The sequence below is a fragment of the Hesperophylax consimilis genome, chromosome 26 (genome assembly GCF_061612785.1).
Source record: "Hesperophylax consimilis isolate HC1 chromosome 26, BYU_Hcon_1.0, whole genome shotgun sequence".
Taxonomy (NCBI): domain Eukaryota; kingdom Metazoa; phylum Arthropoda; class Insecta; order Trichoptera; family Limnephilidae; genus Hesperophylax; species Hesperophylax consimilis.
The window spans coordinates 10455315-10477793 of NC_142861.1; the positions used below are offsets into that span (position 1 = coordinate 10455315).

The 22479-nt window shown below is 32.9% G+C and overlaps 1 protein-coding gene across 2 annotated transcripts in view; it reads right to left on the minus strand.

Annotated features, from left to right (window-relative positions):
* The window catches only part of LOC149411091 (uncharacterized), a 235157-nt gene that overhangs the window by 151005 nt on the left and 61673 nt on the right, over positions 1-22479 (minus strand). The window lies entirely within an intron of this gene.

Here is a 22479-nt window from a genome sequence, read left to right on the forward strand (position 1 = left end):
GCCTTAAGTCATTTTTAGCAACTTTTACATCCGTCTTTCACCAATAAGGTATGGCCTGACAAATTATGCCATCAGTAGATACTGTTAAAATAGCCATCGAAATGCACAAAATTAATGACAGAAATCGTTCATTCTTGCATAAACTTTGCTAACGCATTTATCCAGTACATGCGAAGATGTGCAGAGTCCGCCCACAAAATTGGTGGAAACCCCCACTTAGGGTGGAATTTTCGAAAAATACATATTTACAAAGTAGGTCGAGTGAGGTATGATTGTTCACTATGTTTTCATGCTGAATCGAATGAGAGTACTCCCAAGTCGATAGATTCAAAATATTGAAATTTTTTAGTGAAGAAACATGAAAACAACTCAAGAAAATATTGAAGTGAAAAACACTACGTGACAATGAAATGACAGCTATACAGCAATAAAATTATTACAGGTAAATATTATTAAATGCCTTACAATTTTAATTGATATCTGTCTCATCAGAATTAATGCGGAATGGAGATTTGTTGTTCTAAAGATAAAAAAACATATTTTAATTTGTGAAGCGGGTTTGGGAACAGCCTCCCCGGGAACCATTTATTGGATAACGAAAGACCTCTGCCATAGGTCACCCCAAGTGTTTCGCTACGTTTGGTGACTTAGCAGGGGTGCCCGGGTTCATCGGGTGAGGTGTGTTGGTCTCTACGCCATCTAACCCATCGCTTTACGCTGTAACTGTAGGGTTATATATCAATCGTTACTCCGGGACACACTGATTTCTAGATTTCTACCCACCCATTATACCTTTTTCCTTCTCAGAACTTCATTTTCTTAAAAAGACCGCCCACACAGCATACCTAAAGATGACATAGGCCCTGAGGGAAATTAATGTCCTCAAGGCCTCCTGTTAAATTTGAAAAATTTTGTAAAAAAAAAAACTAAGAAAAACTTGATGAAAAATAAATCAATTTAGCCAAAATTTCAGATAATTGTCCAAGGGCACGACTTTTATATTGGTGATGATTAATAGTCATATTTTTATTTTATATTATAGAAACAAACGGTACATGATTTACAGAGATGAAACAATATACAGGAATAAAATATTTCATGTTGGGTACCTATGATATGTTTCCTTGTAATGTATGCTAAGTGGTATGTTTATTCCTTAATTACCAGGTGACGTGTGTAGTTTATAGGTGTGTATGTGTGACGTGTGTAATATATGTTTGAGAGTTTATGAGTGTGTGTCTGTATGTATGCGCATTGAATAGTTTAAATTATTGACATGATGCCACGTTTGAATTTGGGCAGTGAATACGAAAAAATGTCAACGTTAGAGTTAAAACAAATATTATTTAGAGTCATGTTATTTTATTGGTCTGGTCCGTCTACTATTCTGGCGGAATAAAACTGCGCAATCAGCTTCACTTCTCTGGCCAGTTCGGTTTGGTTTATCAAATAATAATATAATTTGGTGTGTCTGTCCTGTCGGGCCGAACAAGGCTGCCTCCGATCGGTTCAAGTTTGCCAAACCTGTTCGGTAAAGTAAATAAATTACTCTGAAAAACTTTCATAAGCGAACGGTCAGCCAGCCAGTCAACCTACTAACTAAACGCCGGGACCATTTCTCTGTTGCCTACTTATGGATTCCGCTGCTCGGATAAATTGAGCGAAATATTAACGGTTACAAGGAAAGCAAAACTGAGTGAAAAACATTCTATTTAAAAATGGAATGTTTTTCGCTCAGTTTTGCTCAGAGTAAATGTGATATGCAACTGTATATACATGATTGAAGCTAAGGTAGTAATGTTCTGTGAACACCTCACTAGGAGAACCTGTGCCGAGGTGTTCGCATGGGTGTTATTCTGCCGTCATAGGTGGAATCAAAATATCCTCCTTGGGAGTCTCCACCGTAGTTCCATCTGTGTTGACATGTTCATCATAATATTATATAGACACAATGTAGATAAATGTAAAGAGATTGATTTTTATACAAATCTACAGTTTTATTCCTAGATTGATACACACTTGACTTTCAAAACAAGACGAAGGTCACTGTCTACACCTGATGTTGAAAAACTTTGTGTGAAGTTATTCTTATATTATAAGTTCTGTTGTTATTTCAGATCTGTGAAAAAACTGGCCTGCAATGAAGTAATGACAGAACTTGAAATTATCTTTGAAATTTGATGAATAATTCATCAATTCTGTTAAACAAACCTGGCCAGTTGTTCTGTTTGTTACAGAATTGAAACAATTCATCAAATCTAAAGTTAAATTTCAATTTCTGTGAAGATTCTATTCAAGTGAATAGAATTCAAGATCTTAAATAAAACACTTGAATAAAACTTTCAGAGAACTTGGAAATTGAGCCCCCGCATTCCCAATTTCTCTTTAAGAGGAAGCTTCAAGCCAAAAATGTGTATATTCTTGGTATACCTTAAATCGTAGGTGAAAAAAATTAAAATCGCCTAGAAACGTTCGATTTCAAGCACAAAACCGGTTTTTATTTATTTTGTAAATAATTTTATAAGAAAGCAAAAAAGTGAATCAAGTGAAACTGTCACAGATAATCTTAGCTATAGTACTGTATTTTTTTTTAAGTTGTTTCCTTTACGCGTTCATACATTTATATTGAAAAAATATTTTTTTAGTGGTTTGCATTTATATTTTTTATTGAGTAATTTATTTTTTTATTTGTATTCTACTCAAACAAGGCGATAGAAAAATCTTTAATTTATCTAAAGCATATTTTTTGGTATTCATAATGTACAACAATTCGTTATAAAGATTAATCAAAATAGTGATTTGGCATTTAGCTTCGCCATATATATATGCCTTTGTTATGTTATTCCCTCGATAGAAAAAAAATGCAAAGTAAGCTACGAAAATTATTATAAACGCGTTTTGTTCTGTTATTCAATATGTAAAAGACAATTCACAGTGTATCTTTAAATGCAACTAAAGCATGTGTCGAGAGATTTTTGCCGTATATCAAACGAGTCGTGGTTTATTAAATATTTTTACCATTTTCGCTTTATTGGTATCGGTTTTTTTTCAATATTAGCGCGCTCCCTCTAACATTCGTGTTTACATATCTCCCTTTCAAACCTTTTTGGTTTGTGAGTTTTTTTAGAATTTTTTTATTGTGTCACATCAAATACGCAATATTATCATAACTCTCCTTTCCTACAAAATTAAACATTTACAATGCAGTTACGTTTTCTATAATGCATCTCGAATTCCTCTGATCACAACTGCAATTCACAAATCCACCGCAAATTGCATGACTTAGTTCGTGCTTTGGTCGGACAATCTCGCAACTCTCGACAGCTCTCAGCGTAATAATAGGAATGTGCCTATAAAGCTGGAATAGAAAACGAAATGATAAGTGCAACGCTCGGTGTCTACCTGTTTCCTTCTATGCAATATGTACTTAGCAGAAAGTGCAGTAATGTCTCCGGTGCAATAGGTACCTACCTTGTCGCAAATGCAGTAATGTGTACATAATTGCCAGGTGTTTAACTGCAAATGTAGTCATAGCTTAACTGGCAGTATCGGATTTATTATGGCTGTTAATAAAACTGAATGCTGTAGAAATGAGATCTCTGAGGCGTATGTGGTGCAGAGATGTGAAAAATGGGTACCCAAAACCATTTGAAATGTAAAATGGAAATGGGTCAAAACTTTTCCATTTGAAAATGCGAAATGCAAAATGGTTTTTAGAAAAGCATTTCAAATGCAAAATGCAAAATACCTATTTTCAAAATGCATTGAAAATGCAAAATGGTTTCTCAGGTCAAACAATTAAAATAATTATACAATTTTTAAACAATTTTGTCATTTAATAATGGACATCAATGTAAAACAAACATATTACATGATGGTAAATCCAAAAACACCACGACTACAGATTATGAAACAACAAAAAATTTGCGCCGGACTAATGTTGCCAACGTAAAAACATAGAAACTGCTATCTTACATTTATATTACAGCGTCATGGCCCCATGTTCAGTATTTGAATCAGTATTTTTTGTAATGGTATCACTCAATTGCCAGGGCTCCTACCAAGGAGCAACTTGACAAATGTAAACTATCTCTCATAGCGAGGTTGAGGAACGACTGATATTTGGGGCTTAAGAAAAAAAGATGAGTGGAGATAGTAGGAATAATGTTGCAAAAAAGCATTTAAAATGGAAAATGCATTGAGAAAAGCATTTAAAATGCAAAATGCAAAATGGTTATTAGAAAAGCATTTCATTTGAAATGGATTTATTTGAAATAAAGCACATCTCTGATGTGGTGTAACATTGGAATTTAAAAAATATATATTTTGTGAATGCCGCACAAGAGTCCCAACTGCTCCCAACCGTCTGGAGCCAGTGAGTCTGTGACATCCTCAATTGAGGTATATTATGAGGCTGAAGGTAGCGGGGAGGCGAATGAGATGGGGGGAGGAAGGTGCGAGAACACCTGGCTAATCGGATCTGGTCAACAAAAACGGCTAAAGCTATTTCAAGCTGTGTTTCAATCCTAAAGGGTTGTGCGCACAACAGTGTGATACTGAGTATAGATATCGCCGAATGTACGGAGAAAGAAGTGTATGGATGATATGCGACGCAAATATGAATGGTAGGAGAAATCGGGGACACCCGAGGAAGACATGGCATGATCAAGTAAATGAGATACTCGAGTCGGGACATCTCAAGGAACAGAATAATAGAAGAGTATGTGTGAGACGATCTATGAATATGAATGAGGCAAGGAGGTGTGCCAAGTTGTTTGGCGGTACGTTCTCTCTGCCTACCCTTGGGAGGAAACGGCGTGATGATTAGTTAGTTAGGTAATATCAAAAAGTTCCCAGTTAAAATGTTACCCATTAAAATGTTCCCAGTTAAAATGTTCCCCATCAAAATGTTCCCAGTTAAAATGTTCCCCATCAAAATGTACCCGGTTAAAATGTCTCCGGACAAAAGGTTCTTAGTTAATAGTCGCACAGTGAAAAGAACTCAAATAGATAACACGAGTATGGCTAAGTTAGGTTAAGTTAGGCTAGGTTAGGGTCGTTTAGGTTAGGTTGAGTATTCTGCCAATTTTCTCAACATTATGACCAAAAACAATGCTTATCTTCTTCATTGAGATCATAAATTGTCATTTGAGCTTTCACCTGCGTTTTTGGAAAGAGAATTATAATCTTTTTATTTTATTTTTGGAATAACGTTAGGGGGAAAATCTCCAATTCTAATATTTTATTATTTAATACAATATTAGATAAATATAATTATTTCATACAATAAATCTCAAATTGTAATATTTAATTATTGAAGACAATATTAAACGAAAATTTGAAACCGAAAAATTGAAAAAAAGGTTACATGAACAACTTGAATCTTTCAAATTTTCGTTTAATAATCGCTAATATTGTCTTCAATAAATTAATATTATCTCTTTTCTCCCACATATAAACTTCTGTTGTGGAAATGATAATTAAATAGAATACATGGTCCAGCAGCAAGTACCCAAAAGATTTTAACCAACGATTCCAGACCATATTTGCAGTAAAAAGTGTAGATTTCATTTTGATATCCAATCATTTTTACCAGCACACCACTACACGTTCCAACGAATCACGTGATACGAGCCTGTCTCGTCTATACCATGATGCTTGAACGAGACGGAATGCATAGCACGTGACCCCCTAGGCTGTCTCCTACTACCCAGTAGCGGCGTGTGGAAAATATTTTTTGTTTTATCTAGCAATACATACAGGGTGTATCGGCAAGTACCCGACAAACTTTAACCAGCTATTCCTCAGCACATTTGGAGTAAAAAATGCTATGGGCGCTTTGCTGTCCGGTAACATTTTTTTTCCATTAAAAACAAAAAATAAATAAAAAATCCACACTCCGTCACTGTCATTTGCCTTGTTTCTCGCGTTCAACAGCTGTTATTAGCGTCATTGATCCCTTCGGTACCGGCACCGGCACCGAACATTTGTACACAGTTGACATTTGTCACATGAGAACGGGTCGCTTCTACGATTCGTTCTTAAGTTCAACAGCTCGGCTGTGGAACGAACTGCCGGCCTCTGTGTTTCCTCCCTCCTACAACATGGGACTCTTCAAGACCCATGTTCACTCCTTCCTCTCCACAAAAAGACCCTCCACACAGCATCCCCAAAGATGACATAGGCCCTGAGGGAAATTATTTTCTTCAGGGCCTCCTGTGTGGAGTTAATATAAAAAAAAGTGCGTCAAAAAGTGTCCTCACTCTTTCGTACACACTAAATAATAATAGTTAAAAATGAGACGAATGGTGCTGTGCCATTTCGTTGTGATTGTAAAAGCGCGCCAACGTAGGTACGTACGTACATTATTCAACAAAACTCGAACAAAATATTGCCAGATGGGTTTTCAAACTTTGACAAAGGATAAAACATGTGGTGAAAATATGAATAGTAAATTTTTTATTAAAAAAAAATGTTACCGGACAGCAAAGTGCCCATAACATTTTTTACTCCAAATGTGCTAAGGAATAGCTGGTAAAAGTTTGTCGGGTACGTGCCGATACACCCTGTATATAGCCCTATAGTAAATCCGGGCCTGTCCTTTGCATCTGTAGGTGTTTAACTGCAAGTGCATTAAGACTAAATAATGGTAAGGTCGACTGGTAGTCTAATGCAGCCAGGAGATTGTTGTACAATATGCAGTACACAGTTTCTAATGCACATTCCGGGCATAATGACAAGACTGGCTTGGATGCTGTGACCATCTGAATCTTCTGGTGACAAGGCCGCCGGTGACAAGGTGATCTCTATCAACCCTACTAATAAACGTGGCGCAAATTCAATAAAATTGATAAACAACCGTGCATTTAAAAACTTTTTCAACTAAAATTGATATTGAATTTAACAGTCATAAAAAATTGTACACATTACTTATTCAGTTGAAGGGGGAAGTTAATCTGTTGTATAAATCTGAAATTTCTCACTAAATTTCGGGATATTTCCAAGGTATTTTAAACGAAATATGTCGTAAAAACAGTTACCATTTTAAGAAATTATATAAAATTACCTTCTACATTTTTATATTTGATATATGACATGGTAAAAGTTTTTTAAAAAAATACGTAGGTATGTTTTTATTCCAACCGACAAAAAATTTACAGAATACGAAAACATAAACACTTTATTTATGAAATCTGTAAGAAACTGTCATTTTACTTTTTATCTCGTTTATACAATAAAAAAATAAAATGCATTTTCTCAGAATTCTAACAGAATAACAAAACATTTTGTACTCATTGTTAGCAAAATATAAGCGTTGTAATATTTCCACAGAATGTAGGGACAAGGATATCGTGTTTGGTGAAGGAATTCTAGCTCAATTACATAAAATCAAGTAAGTAAATAATAATTAATGAAATATTGTACACAATGCAATGTTTGGTCGGAGTATTGTCACATTGCTAGTCAATCCAAGGGAGCCTGCTATGCCTCAATACAAAGGACTATTCCATCAAAACCGTGGTTTCAGCAATTCCCTCATTTTTCCAAAAAATAAATTTCTTCACTCATTCGAATGAGGATCGGACATTGTTCCGTTCCTTCCCATCTTTTTAAAATTCACGTCGTTGACTCCCCAGATTGTATATTCTGTGGTCTAGAAGTGGGAACTTTAGATCACAGATTTTTTGGTTGTCCCTCTCTAAACAAATATCCTCTCTTCTATCAAGCCTTATCTAAAATTGCCTCCCCTCCATTCAACATCTCATCTCTTCTAAGTCTGAACTCGATTCCAATTTTCATTATAATTTTGAAATTTGCCTATTTAAATAAAATTAATATTTAAATTCACCTTTCATTTCTCAATAATTTTAAATGATGGCCAAGAACACTCTTGAAGGGTGAAAGCCAGAAATAATGGAAAAAAAAAACAAACAAAAGGATAAGTAAGAAAAACAAAGTGGACGTCAATAAAATGATTTACCTAATTAAATCTATCCTGTCGTAAGTATATTTGCACGTTCATATTTTTTTACCATCTTTCCTGCTATAGGTACGTCATTCCATCATGATCTATTTAAGCCATTCATACTCAATTTCTACCGTTTTATAACAAGTTTCGCGTTAACTCTTTAAGTATTTAAGTTCCAAAAAAAATATATGTTATTTTTTAAGATGAAATCTATACATTTGTTACGCCGAAACGTCAATTATATGAAATTCCCTTAATAGAAAAAAATAGCAAAGAAAGCTCCGAAAATTATTAAAAACACGTTTTTTTCTGTTATGTTATAGGCATGAAAAAATTCACAATAGATTTTTGCTCTATTTTAAACGATTCTTGTTTTATTAAATATTTTTGCTTAATAATTATTTAAATATCTCCCTTTCAAACCATCTTTGTTTTGCATTCATACTACGGGGCCTTAACGATCAGAAAATAAAACAAGAACCATGATACTGCTGTGAGTGTAATTATGTATAGTACACAATGTTGCCCAGTTGAAGGGTTTGTTTCTTGACCTCCCGCTGTAGTCAAACACACACTAATAATTTAATTCAAACGATATGAATTCATGGTGACCGGATAAATCATCAAAATGATAATTTATCACATCTTTAAAAAGTTCTATAAAGTCATAGAAAGTGATGAAACAAAAACTTTATTAACTGGGTTAAGTTGGTTAGGTTAGATTAGGTTTAATTTTTTTTTCATCGTTTCTAATGACTTTATATAACTTTTTAAAGGTGTGTTGAATTGTGGATGTGTTGATTTATCATGGAACCGAATTCATTTATAAGACCTTTTCAGATAAAAACTATTGTATCGCTCGTAAGAATCAATTTACTGTGCCAACATTTCGCTAATTGTAAATTCGTATAACTGTAGATTACAAGGAAAAAATATCATTCAATAGCAAACACGCGGAAATCATGTGATCAGAAAGTTGCTTTACGAACACACTGTATAATAAAATACTTGCATTTAATTGCCTTTCCATTTTCTAACAAAGCCAATGATTGCCGTCTTTAAGAAACTTTTAATTGTAAGCAATAACACAATAATTGGTTACAACCGTTTATTTTCTCGTTTGGATTAATCAAATACCAAATGGTGGAATCTGACTAGATTCTAGTAAAAAATGTCATTATTTTTATTAGCGAAATTGGTAATGTTCTGTACTCTTCAAATCCATACAATTAACATAGCCTTTATGCTTAAGGCGATGCACTACGTCGTGTAATATTTTAAATTGAGCCGCTATCAATAACAACCCTTACGTAGATGGCGATAAGGTTTAAATTCCCGCTTTACACCATCCGCCTTTTTTGATTTATGCATGAAATAAACACTGCTAAAAAGTGCCTTTTATTTTATTTTGTGGATGTACAGGTATAAATATTTAAGTTGTTTTCGATTATTTTATATATAACTTAATTTTCCACATTATACAATAAAATCATAACCGAAAATGGGTTCGTAAGTAGGAGATTTTGAACTTTAAAGCAGTTTTCATAGGCCTTATACATTATTTTTTTCTGGGCTTATAAAAAGAGTTATCTAAAAAATACTCGATTATTTCAAAGGCCAAGATGTATTCTACTTGCAGTATTTAATTAAAGCATCTGAAACATTTCTAGGCGACCAAATTTTCAAACCAAAAAACATGATTTTGCATTACTACGTATGGCATCGCCTTAAGGTTAAATGTCACGTCAGTTGAAGAATTAAAAAATGTCATTTTCACCAATAGGAAATAAAAACAATGGAGAAGGACCACGAACCATTATTATGGGCCCTTTATACGATGCTTCTTTCGTGCCGATCCCATGTGGAAACTTTATCCGACCCACATAATTTGCCTTTGCTTGATGCCTGTGACAGACCATGCTATACTTTCATGGCTTATATGGTTATACTCCCTAACTACTAGAGCAGAGGTTCCCAAAGTGGTCTATATAGACCCTCAGGGGTCGATATCGGCTTGCTGGGGGTCTATTTCTATTTGAGGGTCTACGAGATTCAAATCGGAGTATATACGAGCCGATCCCCATTTACCTCAAGTTAACATTTAGGAGTTCCGTTAATGACACAATACACCTAACACAATAGCACAGTTTAAGTAATACTTATAATAAATCGGAGTAATTACTTATTTGATATTTGTATTTTTGTATTTCGTAAAGTTTTTTATTGAGGTATATAAATAAAATTATTCGTTCCTTTTCTCGTCAGTATTAATATATTGAAGCAAAACATTGCACATCGGAAGCCGCGAATTTTCCTAGATCAACTTGTTCTTGAAAAACGTCCAGGGTAATAATGATGATCAACATTTAAATGTGTACTTCACGCAGACTTCAAAACTAAGTTTGAGGACATTGACTGTGGAAGTGGAATGTTGAAGAATCGAATATCATATGACATACATAAGTTACCATTAATAATTAACTGAATAATTGGGATTTTTATAGTTTAAAAGCCCATAAGACAGAAAAATGCATGGGGTCGTCGGAAGACACACTTGGTTACAGGCGCTTTGTTTGGCATGTTGGCCTGTCAGGAGTTAACTAAATTCACAATGTTAGAGAAATTTCTACATTACGACTTTCCAAATTTTATCAGATTCTGACTAGATTCAAAACTAGAATAACACTTATTTATGTTAGATTAGGTTAGTTAAGATAAGGTTGGCTTAGCTTAGATAGAACTCACAATCAAGATGATATTTATACGTAAAATAATAAACAAGATATTGCCAAAATACTTCTCAAACAAAAATATATGCAACAAGAACATTCACGCAGATATTGCACAAGATCGTGCAATGAAATCAGTCTAACAAAAAAGGACAAAGCCAATACTCAAAATAATTTATATACAAAGGAATGCAATATTATAATTTGCTGCCGGAAACCATAAATACAGTCTGCACCAATCTGTATTGTAGAAGCCATATTAATCAAAATAAAATGTATGTATGTAATTACTAATCAATTTGACATTGTATGTACAAATGGCTAAATAAAATTAAGGCGATGCACTACGACGTGTAATATTTTTTAAATCGAGCCGTTACCAATAACACTCCTTATGTAGATGGCGATAAGGTTTAAATTCCCGCTTAACACCATCCGCATGTTTTGATTTATGTAAGAAAAAAACATGGCCAAAAAGTGCCTTTTATTTTATTTTATGGATGTTCAGGCATAAATATTTAATTTTTTTCCAATCATTTTATAAATAATTTAATTTTCCACGATATACAATAAAATCATAACCGAAAATGGGTTCGTAAGTAGGAGATTTCGAAATTTAAAGCAGTTTTCATAGGCCTTATACATTATTTTTTCCTGGGCTTATAAAAAGACTTATCTAAAAAAATACTCGATTATTTCAAAGGCCAAGATGTATTCTACTCGCAGTATTTAATTAAAGCATCTGAAACATTTCTAGGCGACAAATTTTCAAACCAAAAACACATGATTTTGCATTACTATGTAGTGCATCGCCTTAATAAGTAAAATCTAACCAAAGACGAGAGTAAAGAAGAGAGTGATCTGTCGGTTAGGTTTGTTGCATTATGTTAGGTAAGGTTTGATTAGATTAGAAAGATTTCACAAATTGCCCAAAGATTTGACGCGTTGGTTAATTAATCCAGCCTTCCATGCAACATAATGAAACTCTATCTCGTACCGTACGAGCGGTATTTTTGTCACGATTTCAATCAACAAATCTCATCAATGACAGTATGAAGTTATTACCAAGCATCAAACCTTCACTTTCGTTCAACTAGGTACTTCAACTGTCGAACGACAGCTGCAATTTGACAGCAGGAAAGTGACAGTTGCAATATAGACAGATGAGGACTGCGTGTATATAATATTTATTATTTTCCTATATGCGGCAGTAAAAGCTGTCAATCTAGTATAATTACAATCATGTTTTTAAGTCTGGAGACTACTGCACGTCGTAATTACGGTTTATGTGACGCGTATACAGTTTCATTGTGCATGTTCGCAAGATGTTGTAGCGTAGTGGTCTAAGTGTTTGAATTTGATTCAATTTACTTGTACGATAAAAATTTGCACGTGTTTTTTTTTTCGGGACTAAAATAATGAATTCTTATAAGAAAATTTGTATTTCTATTGAAAATTCAAATGAATTACATAAGAAACGTATCATTTTCAAGAAAATGTATACCTAAACCAAAAGTAATTTATAAAGGAATCGTAATATAATAGGTACACATTTAGTATAAAAATTTAATTTTAATAACTTTTGATGGTTATTAAAAAGCTAACATTCAAAAAGATAGCAGTGAAACGGGAAATATTACTTGATGATAGTATTGTTAATTCTGAATTTGAAATATGAGACCGATAAAAATGATGTAAAAAATACAATAAGCGAGTGTGAAATAAAAAATACAATAGCCGAGTGAATTGAGACATTTTTCCGGTAAGAGATAGATTCTGAGTTCGTTTCCCAGTTGTGACCATTAAAGTTTTATTCTATGTGTCTTATTGTATTTCAAGTTTCGTTTTGATTTATCATTATATTGTTGGCTAACGGATGTATTATTTTAATGAAAAATGTTATTTTTAATTGTCAAGTCTCTGACAGCCCAGAATTGTTGAAGCTACTTTGCCATACCCGCCGGCCATAGTGGCCAAGTGGAGATAAATTTGATTGTAACAATAAACTCACTACTATTTGCGCTATTATAATATTTTGCTAGATTATATCTGTTGGCAAGTCACCTTTTCTGTATATTTTATCCTGTTTAAATGAAGTGCTTCATACTATTGTAGCATTCTATGCCTTAAGAAAATTTCAGCTGTATCACATTCAATGTCGTTTTGTATACATATTGTTGTGTTCTTAAATGTAATACTAATATTCGCCTATGTACCACTGTGTACTTATAATCTCATGCATCACATTATTGTAAAAGCCTTTTATGGCGTTTAATAAATAAATTATTATCTTCTACTTCAATGATTAGCAGTTACATTCTGTTCAGATGTTTGTAATTATGTCAATACCTCAGACAACATTTAGTTTACTGTACTATACTGTCAATAGAATTTATGTTAAAAAAATATGTAAAATTTATCTGTTGGCAAATAATTGTTTTATTATTATTTTTACTTCACTAAATTTTGTTTATAATTGTACATAATGCAGTTTTTCACAATAATATGCAACAAATGTAGGCGATAAACTTGTAGTATTAGGAACAATGTGAAAAGTTATGTGTACCATCATTGATAATTATTTTATTTATGTCGATACCACAAAAGTGCTGCCAACTGTCTCGAACCAGGGACTCCGGCTGAGAGTAGTGATTAGGAGAAAGAGATATGAAAGAGGAACGTGAGGAAGTTCCTGGCTATTCAGATCTAGTCACCAAACATAGCTAATCAACATCTCTGATTTTTCTTCAGAATTTTTATTTCAAAGTAGCGTTTCCATAATTTTGTACATCACTGTAAAACTGCACACTATGAGCGCACATTATATTTTATTACGAGCAAATAATATACGCAAGTTGAACAGTCACTTACATGGCTGCATTAATTGTATATAATATATTTTTTTCTTTTATATGTCAAAGTAATGGACATTATGGACAAGCGAATGATTTCTAATCGAACGGTTCCGAGTTCAATCACCAGCGGGTCCCGAGATCAAAGTAAAAGGTAGCCATGGGTAAATCTGTACATTCTTTTTTCAATAAAAAACGTCTGCGAAAAAAGAGATCATCTATTATTAGAAACAAGTGTGAAGCAATTCGAGAGGTGTTATTATTTTAAGAAAAAAATTATGGCTAGAGAAATTCTTTTTTTTTTGCAATAAAAATTTCAAACTAATTAGGCTATTATTTTTCAATGTGTTGAATTTGAGGCGAGAAAAATCCACGGTATTATTTTATTTTATATATCGCATTATACTCCACCGTGTTAGTTTTTTTGTTGTTGTTGTGATAACAATCATCATCGAAAATATCTATTTCGGCTGTGTGTCTGTAACTCTGGTTCAATGAACTCTACATGGATTTGCTATGAAATTCATCAATCAAAATCGGAACTGAATATGTGATTTCATACAAGCAATAAAGTACAGGGTTTTCCAATAAGAGGTGTTATTTTGATATTCAATCGTAAAAGATTAATGGTTTCGTTGCTTGTGTTTGCTTGTTTTGCTTGTTGACGAAGCCACCGAGGTGGAAATGGACCTCATCACTCAAGATGATTTGCATTTGATTCACTCTAGTGAATTTTAATAATTTCAATACGTTTTTGGAGCGTGTATTGTTCCATTTTTATTAATGACGTAGTTTCTACTTGTCAAATGTCAAAAAATGACAGCTTCAAAAGTAACATCTACCGAAATAACGGGCTATTCAAAATAACACCTCTTATTGGAAAACCCTGTATTTCGGCTGTGTATCTGTTTGTAACTCTGGTACATATATACAATACACATGTAACATTAACTACATATAGATGATACGAAACAATGAAAGAAAAAAGAATAGAAATAACAAGTTATAAATAGTGATTTTTGGCATTGACATGCCTCTTGAATTCTTCAAGGCTACTATTAAAATATTGATAGTCTTGGAGGCGTTGTTTAACAGCACCATAAACGTTCGTTCTGCCACGTGGGATACATAGCAGATCATGGTGCCGTCCCTGGCTGTAGTTGTTCGGTACGAACAACTTATAGCATTCCAGAAGGTATGGACTATCTATTAAATTATTAAGAATTTTGTACGCCGTTACTGCAAGGGCCCCACTCCTCCTCGAGTGGAGACTTTGGTAGCGCGTTTCGACAAGCAAATCTAAAATTATTTAAATCTTAATTTATTATAATATCCCATGATTTATCACGTGTCTACCTAAATTGCACATCGTTACTCACAGACACTTCATTCTTAACAAAACATACTTTACTGTGGGTTAAACCGGCGTTTATTAGCGAAATTTGAACTCATCAATAATTATGTACTTTCCACTAGACTGATTGGTTGGTTGGAGAAACAAAAGTCTACCGAAATGAAGTTTATACAATTTAATAATTCAACGTCATTTCAATTTGGTCTGCCATCAATCAACACAGTATTCCAATCTTATATTCTCACACGTTTTTATCTTGTCGACTTTCCATTCGTTTCTCTCTTCGTAACATAATATTTTATTAGTTATAATAATATTTCAATAGACGTTAAATACTGTTATTACTCTTCACTGAAGAGTTAATCGATATATAAGTGTGTTGTGTGCTTATCCGTGTGCCCAATTAAGCTCAAATTTCTCTAAAACAATACTCCTTTATATTCATAAAAACAAAACACAATAAATCACAACTAACACGTTCATTAGAAACACAGGGTCAAAAACATATCCAACAAGCAACTAAAAATGCAATATTTTGGCAATAAAAGCGTCTTCTATTATGGTACTCAACTCTAAAACAAAACTCAACTCATTTAAAAATCACAACAATAATAAAACATTGAAATCTCAAAGTAAATGCTGGATACAAAACATGGTCAATCTTACTTATAAAGATTTTCTAATGGGTAGCAGTAGTGTTGGTATAGCTAGACGAAGAATAGCACAGTAAATAATATGGTCGGATTATAAATCTTTTCTATACTTTTTGTAGACTGGAACCACTTTGCTCCAAACCTCAAAAACACCGTCAATTTCGCATTTCACATTTTTTTGCTAACCTCACGTTTCGTTAGATGACATTTGTAATATCATTGATCGGGTCTATTTTGATTTACATCAAAATCCGATTGATTCGATTATGCGTTCCGTATTTTATTAGGTAAATCGATTTTAAAAAATTCTCTGATTGTGCTGCAAATGGGTATTACTGCTTTTTTAGATTTTCGTTGCGCGATCAATAATTGTCAAATCAACCAGATTTTAAAAAAAAGTCGATCGTATTACGTTTCTATTCCTAGACGTCGGGCAGTTTAAAAACCTGTCAACTACTAATACTACTGTATTACGCCAGGTATATGCAGTGCGCATCCGCGTGATTATGAGTAAAGTTAACTACTAACCCGTTTTTATCCCCCCATATGATCTATTATGAGTAAGAAAGAGGGGGACACTCAACTACACATTAAAAAACCATGTAATATATTTAAAATTATTTCAGAAAAAACACTAAATAATATATTAAGTGATAGATTAGTAAAATATAATAAGGTTAGTTATCGAGGTTTTACGTTACTAACATTTTATAAAGATTCCATGAAAAGTAACGTTTTCATTGATTTTTCAGAGATTGATGAAATTTTGACTTCCTCTTGTTTTTGATTGATGAAAAAAACACAAGAGAAGATCATCGTCTGCATGATATTACGAAAAACCATCGTCTTCTAAAGCAGAAAGTCGACATTTTCAAATAAATTTTACACAGTTGACATGCAATATAAAATTTAAAATACTGTCTACATCTGATTACGATCGAAGTCTGCATAAAGCCCGGGCCACGCCGGGCACTTCAGCTAGTATTAAAATATAAAGAAAAATGTTGAATTAATAATTATTTATTTTTTTATAAAACTGCACAAGGGTCCCAATTGCTCCCTACCGTCTTAAGCCAGTGAGATTGTGGCATCCTCGATAGGGGTATGTTGGGAGTACCTACCTAACTATTCGAATCTGGTCACCAAACACGGCCAAAGCCATTTCAAGCAACATTTCAATTCTGAATGCTGGCCTTACTTAAGAGTATCTTTCATTCTAGAACATTCCGTAAAACAATATATATTTTTAATTAAGAAAATTGTAATTTCCGCAAATTATTCAAATTAAATTTACTTGCGCACGCCGGTATTTTAACCCGCGACCTCCGACTTGCTAATCGAGAGCCATATCCCTAGACAACGGATACAATATTATTTATATACCTAATAAATGTAGTGTTTTAGAGTAAGTGGGTATAATCCAATCTATGTAAGTAGGTGTGTTTTTATAGCATTCTGTTGAGAATGTTATTATAGTGTTAGTCGAGGAATGTTGCTTATTGGCAACACTCTAATTTAAAATCACGACTTTGTTTCAATGTATTGTTCAACGGGTATTTTATCATTAGAAGTAATGCTACTATACACGGCGTTCGGAAGCTCGTAGCTTAAGCGGGTAACTAGTGAATGCACATCATAGAGAACACCAAAAATATCAATAAATAAAAAAATATTTCAAAAAAATTTGAACCGGTCAAGACTTTCAAAAAATATTAAAAGCTGATTTTTTTTTATTTGACAAAAAAATTTCACTACGGAATTGATTTTCTCGAAAATGAAAGACCAAAATAAAAATGTTACACTGTAAAATGTGATGTAGGTATATTTTAAGTTTTCTTTTTATATATTCCATAACATTATTATTAAATTTATTTTAAATAGTTAATATATGCATCCAGAGGGCGAAACAGCTGTTATGCGTAGTAATAATTTTAAAATAGATTTTTTTTGTAAATTAACTGCTTTTTGTGAATTGAATATATAATAGAAAATTATAAAATAAATCTAAAAATTAAAATTGATGACAATAAATGAATGTGTACCTGAAAAGCAAACGGAAGCAAATCAGAAAAACGAAACATATTCAGGAGAGTCCTTTTGTTTTTCGCAAAAATCTCTCGTAATTTTTACAAATATTTTGATCGATAATTGTAAAAAAAACAATATTGCTTTCAAACTATTGTATATCTATATAAATAAAAATGTAAACGTTGGTTTGTCCAAAATCTTATATCTCCGAAAGTTTTTTTTTTTTTTTTTTTTTTTTTTTAATTTTTTATTGAAACATATAAACAAGGTTACAATATTATAACAATATAAACACCAATATTTCAATCACTCTCCTAATAAAGCAGCTGCTTATGTTTAGGTGAGGACAACAAAATATTTTTACATTTGTTTAAATTAAACAAAAAATATTAGTAATTTAAGAAAAAATAACAATAAAAGTAATAAAAATATTGGTTAGTTAATAAATGATTTAAAGAATTGAAAAGGCAAAAACATATTTCTAAACAATAAGTAAAGTTATGAGGTGGTACAAGAGTATTTTAATTTAATTTTTTTAAATTTTTTTCGTAGTTTCTTCCGATCGTATATCAAGGGGTAATTTATTAAATAATTTTACACCCTTGATGTTCACCGATTGCTTTCAAATTTTGACACAGCATTACATTCAAATACGTGGGTGTTATAATATATTTATATCATATAGATGTCACCTATGACAGGTAAAATCGTGTTTTTTTGCTAAGCAGCGCCATTTTTTGGATAGAAAAGCAAGTTTCTCTATCTGCACAGGCAGACTGAGCTACAGCAACGCATAGCGGGGTAAAATTATTTATCAAAATATATATTTGTTAAAAAAACCACATGTTTCGTGTTTTGGAGTTGCATCGTTCTTTGGTACAAAAATTAATTGATGTAGATTCACAAGTTTCTCGTTTGTACTGCGAGATTCCGGACACGGTATATATCTAATGGGTACGTTGACTGGCGTAAATGGCAAAGGGAACACTGATATCAAACTCGCTGAAAAGAGCACTAGGTGTAACTATATATATTTGATAATAATTATAGTGACCTTTAAAATATAACATTATATTTTAAGCATGATAAAGGAGCTAAATAAATATATGAATTATTTATTTATATATATTTAAAAAAAAAAATAAAAAATGATCTTTCCAGTGCCCGGAACCAGGAGTCTTTGGCATCCCTAATATTGATCTATTGTGAACCTGGAGGGAGTGAAGAAGGAATGGGGAAGCTTTGGAAGTATCTGACTACTCAGAACTGGCTGATAAATATAGCTAAAGCCACAAGGCAAAATTTTGATTCTGATAGGTTGAATTTCACGGAGGCAATACTGAGAGTATTCATTGCTTATTCTGTACAATTCTGGAACACTGTGAAGTGAAAGTATATTCATATTCTTTCTAACCCGTGACCTCCGGGGTCGGATCAAATAAATTTACCACGCTGCCACAGAGATCGTCAGTCCCTTTACTATCATGTAAGAATCTCTTCCAATTATCGATAATCTGGTTAAAAACGGGATTGCAGGAGTTTAACAAATGAATTCACAGGTTTCCTGATAACAACTGTTAGTAAAACACGAATATGTGGTCACGATGATGTCGGAACATGTGTTAGAACACGACACTGACAACGTGATAATATATTCGTATTTTACTAATGTTGTTATCAGAAAAATTCATTTGTTAAAGGCCTGCAATCCCGTTTTTAATCAGATTACCAACAATTTGAAGACATTCGTAATAAATTAGCATTTCTCGTTTTTTCACAGTGGGTGTTTAACACAACGCTGTTTTTCATACCGATCCCCATATGCAAACTATATCGCGACTCGTATGAAAAATCTTTGCTTTAAGGCGATGCCATATCTAGTAATGCAAAATCATGTGTTTTTGGTTTGAAAATTTGGTCGCCTAGAAATGTTTCAGATGCTTTAATTAAATACTGCGAGTAGAATACATCTCGGCCTTTGAAATAATCGAGTATTTTTTAGATTAGTATTTTTATAAGCCCAGAAAAAAATAATGTATAGGCCTATGAAAACTGCTTTAAAGTTCAAAATCTCCTACTTACGAACCCATTATCGGTTATGATTTTATTGTATAATGTGGTAAATTAAGTTATTTATAAAATGATCGGAAAAAAATTAAATATTTATGCCTGAACATCCACAAAATAAAATAAAAGGCACTTTTTGGCCATGTTTTTTTCTTGCATAAATCAAAACAGGCAGATGGTGTTAAGCGGGAATTTAAACCTTATCGCCATCTACGTAAGGGTTGTTATTGATAGCTGCTCAATTTAAAATATTACACGTCGTAGTGCATCGCCTTAAGGCGATGCCATACGTAGTAATACACAATCATGTGTTTTGGTTTGAAAATTTGGTCGCCTAGAAATGTTTCAGATGCTTTAATTAAATACTGCGAGTAGGAATACATCTTGGCCTTTGAAATAATCGAGTATTTTTTAGATAAGTATTTTTATAAGCCCCGTAAAAAATAATGTATAAGGCCTATGAAAACTGTTTAAAGTTCAAAATCTCCTACTTACAAACCCATTTTCGGTTATGATTTTATTCTATAATGTGGCAAATTAAGTTATTTATAAAATGATCGAAAAAAAATTAAATATTTATTCTTGAACATCGACAAAATAACATAAAAGGCACTTTTTGGCCATGTTTTTTTCTTGCATAAATCAAAACAGGCGGATGGTGTTAAGCGGGAGTTTAAACCTTATCGCCATCTACGTAAGGGTTGTTATTGATAGCGGCTCAATTTAAAATATTACACGACGTAGTGCATCGCCTTAAATGATTATTATTTTCGTACTTACGATTAAATAAACTTGCGATTAAAGAAGAAATAACAATGTGGCACGGTACTAAGTCGTTAAAAATGGTAACACCTTGAAAATAACCGTAGATCACACGAAAGCAACAACTGTCGTTTACGTCAACATTCACCAAAAATGATACAGTAATACACATTCACAATCAGTAATAATACATATAATAGTCTTATTTTAAAAAATGTTTTAAATATAAAATGAAATATTCATACAATTTTTTTTACATGATATTATTACGTAAGTCAATGACAGACGGTATTCATTATAAAGAATTGGTTTTCATTATGAATACCAAAAAATGTGCTTTAGATAAATTGAAGCTTTTTCTATCGTTGCCCTTAAGTAAAATTCAAATAAAATTTTAATTAATACAAAAAATGTATTATTTTAATATAAATTTTATAATATGAACGCATAAATTAAGTAATTAAAAAAAAAACAATATTATGGCTGAGATTATCTGTGAGAGTTTCCTTTGATTAACTTTTTGCTTTCTTATAAAATTGTTTAATAAATTAAAAAAAACCACTTGGCGCTTGAAATCGAACGTTTCTAAACTCTACACATTTATGTCTTGAAAGAATATACACATTTTTGGCTTGCAGCTTCCTCTTAAGTCGAACACAATTATAAGACGTAATAATTACTTGCTTCTTCTTAACTATAGGAATGAAATAAATAATATAATGTTGTGTTTATTTTTCAGATTATGGAATCGTGAAAGATGTTCACAAGATGCTATAAACACACAGCACGACCATCTCGTATCAAGGTCATCAGAGAATGGACATCACGAAGAAGATGGGCATATTTAAATTTCTATTAATTGATTAATGATGGGAGATTAGATTAATGTTGATTTGAAGGTCACTCAACCCTGGCTGCCGATTCGCTTGAGAGTGAAAGGACTACGTAGAATACACTTTAATTCTGTTCGGATAATCACAGCTCAGTCTTCTTTCTCTTTGCAAAACGAAAGTGGTTGTAGGTTGTTGGGAACGTTTTTGAATGCAATTCTGAGATGTATTTCTTTAACTATCCCGCAACCAAGTGGCGGAGTAGGTAGTACCCAAAATTACTATCCTCCTTGTATTAGCTTAAATACTTGACATATCATTTTAGTATTTTACGTATTGTTGCGCAAATACACAAGTTACCATTAATAATCGACTGAATAATAGGGATTTCTATAGTTTAAAAGCCCACAAGACAGAAAAATGTACGGGGTCGTCCGAAGACCTACTTGGTTACAGACGTTTTGAACGAAATTTCTCAAACAAAGATATACAGAGTTTTCCAATAAGAGGTGTTATTTTGAATAGCCTGCTATTTCGGTAGATGTTACTTATAAAGCTGTCATTTTTGACATTTGACAAGTAGAAACTACGCTATTAATAAAAATGGAACGATACACGCTTCAACAACGTATTGAAATTATTAAAATTCACTTGAGTGAATCAAATGCAAATCATCTTGAGTGATGAGGCCCATTTCCACCTCGGTGGCTTCGTCAACAAGCAAAATTGTCGCATTTGGGGATCGGAAAACCCAAGAGTTATTGTTGAAAAGTTGTTACTGTTTGGTGCGGTTTATGGTCCGGCGGAGTCATTGGACCTTACTTTTTCGAAAATTAGGCTGGAGCAACAGTTACGGTGAATGGATTGCGCTATCGAGAGATGATTTAATGATTTTTTATGGCCGGAATTAGATGGTATTGATCTGGACAACGTTTACTTTCAACAAGACGGCGCTACGTGCCACACAAACAACGAAATCATTATTTTTTTACGATTGAATATCAAAATAACACCTCTTATTGGAAAACCCTGTATTATTGTTATTATAATATCATCGTATAATCAGTTTTGTTTTTTTCTTAGTCCTAACTGCCCCCATATGCCTGATGCCAGAGGACCTTGACATTCCAAAATGGGGTATGTTTATGTTGTGAGGCACAAGAGACTGGAAGGAAGTGGAAGGAGTGCAAATATCTGGCTATTCAGATCCGGTGACCAAAACGAGCTAAAGTAAC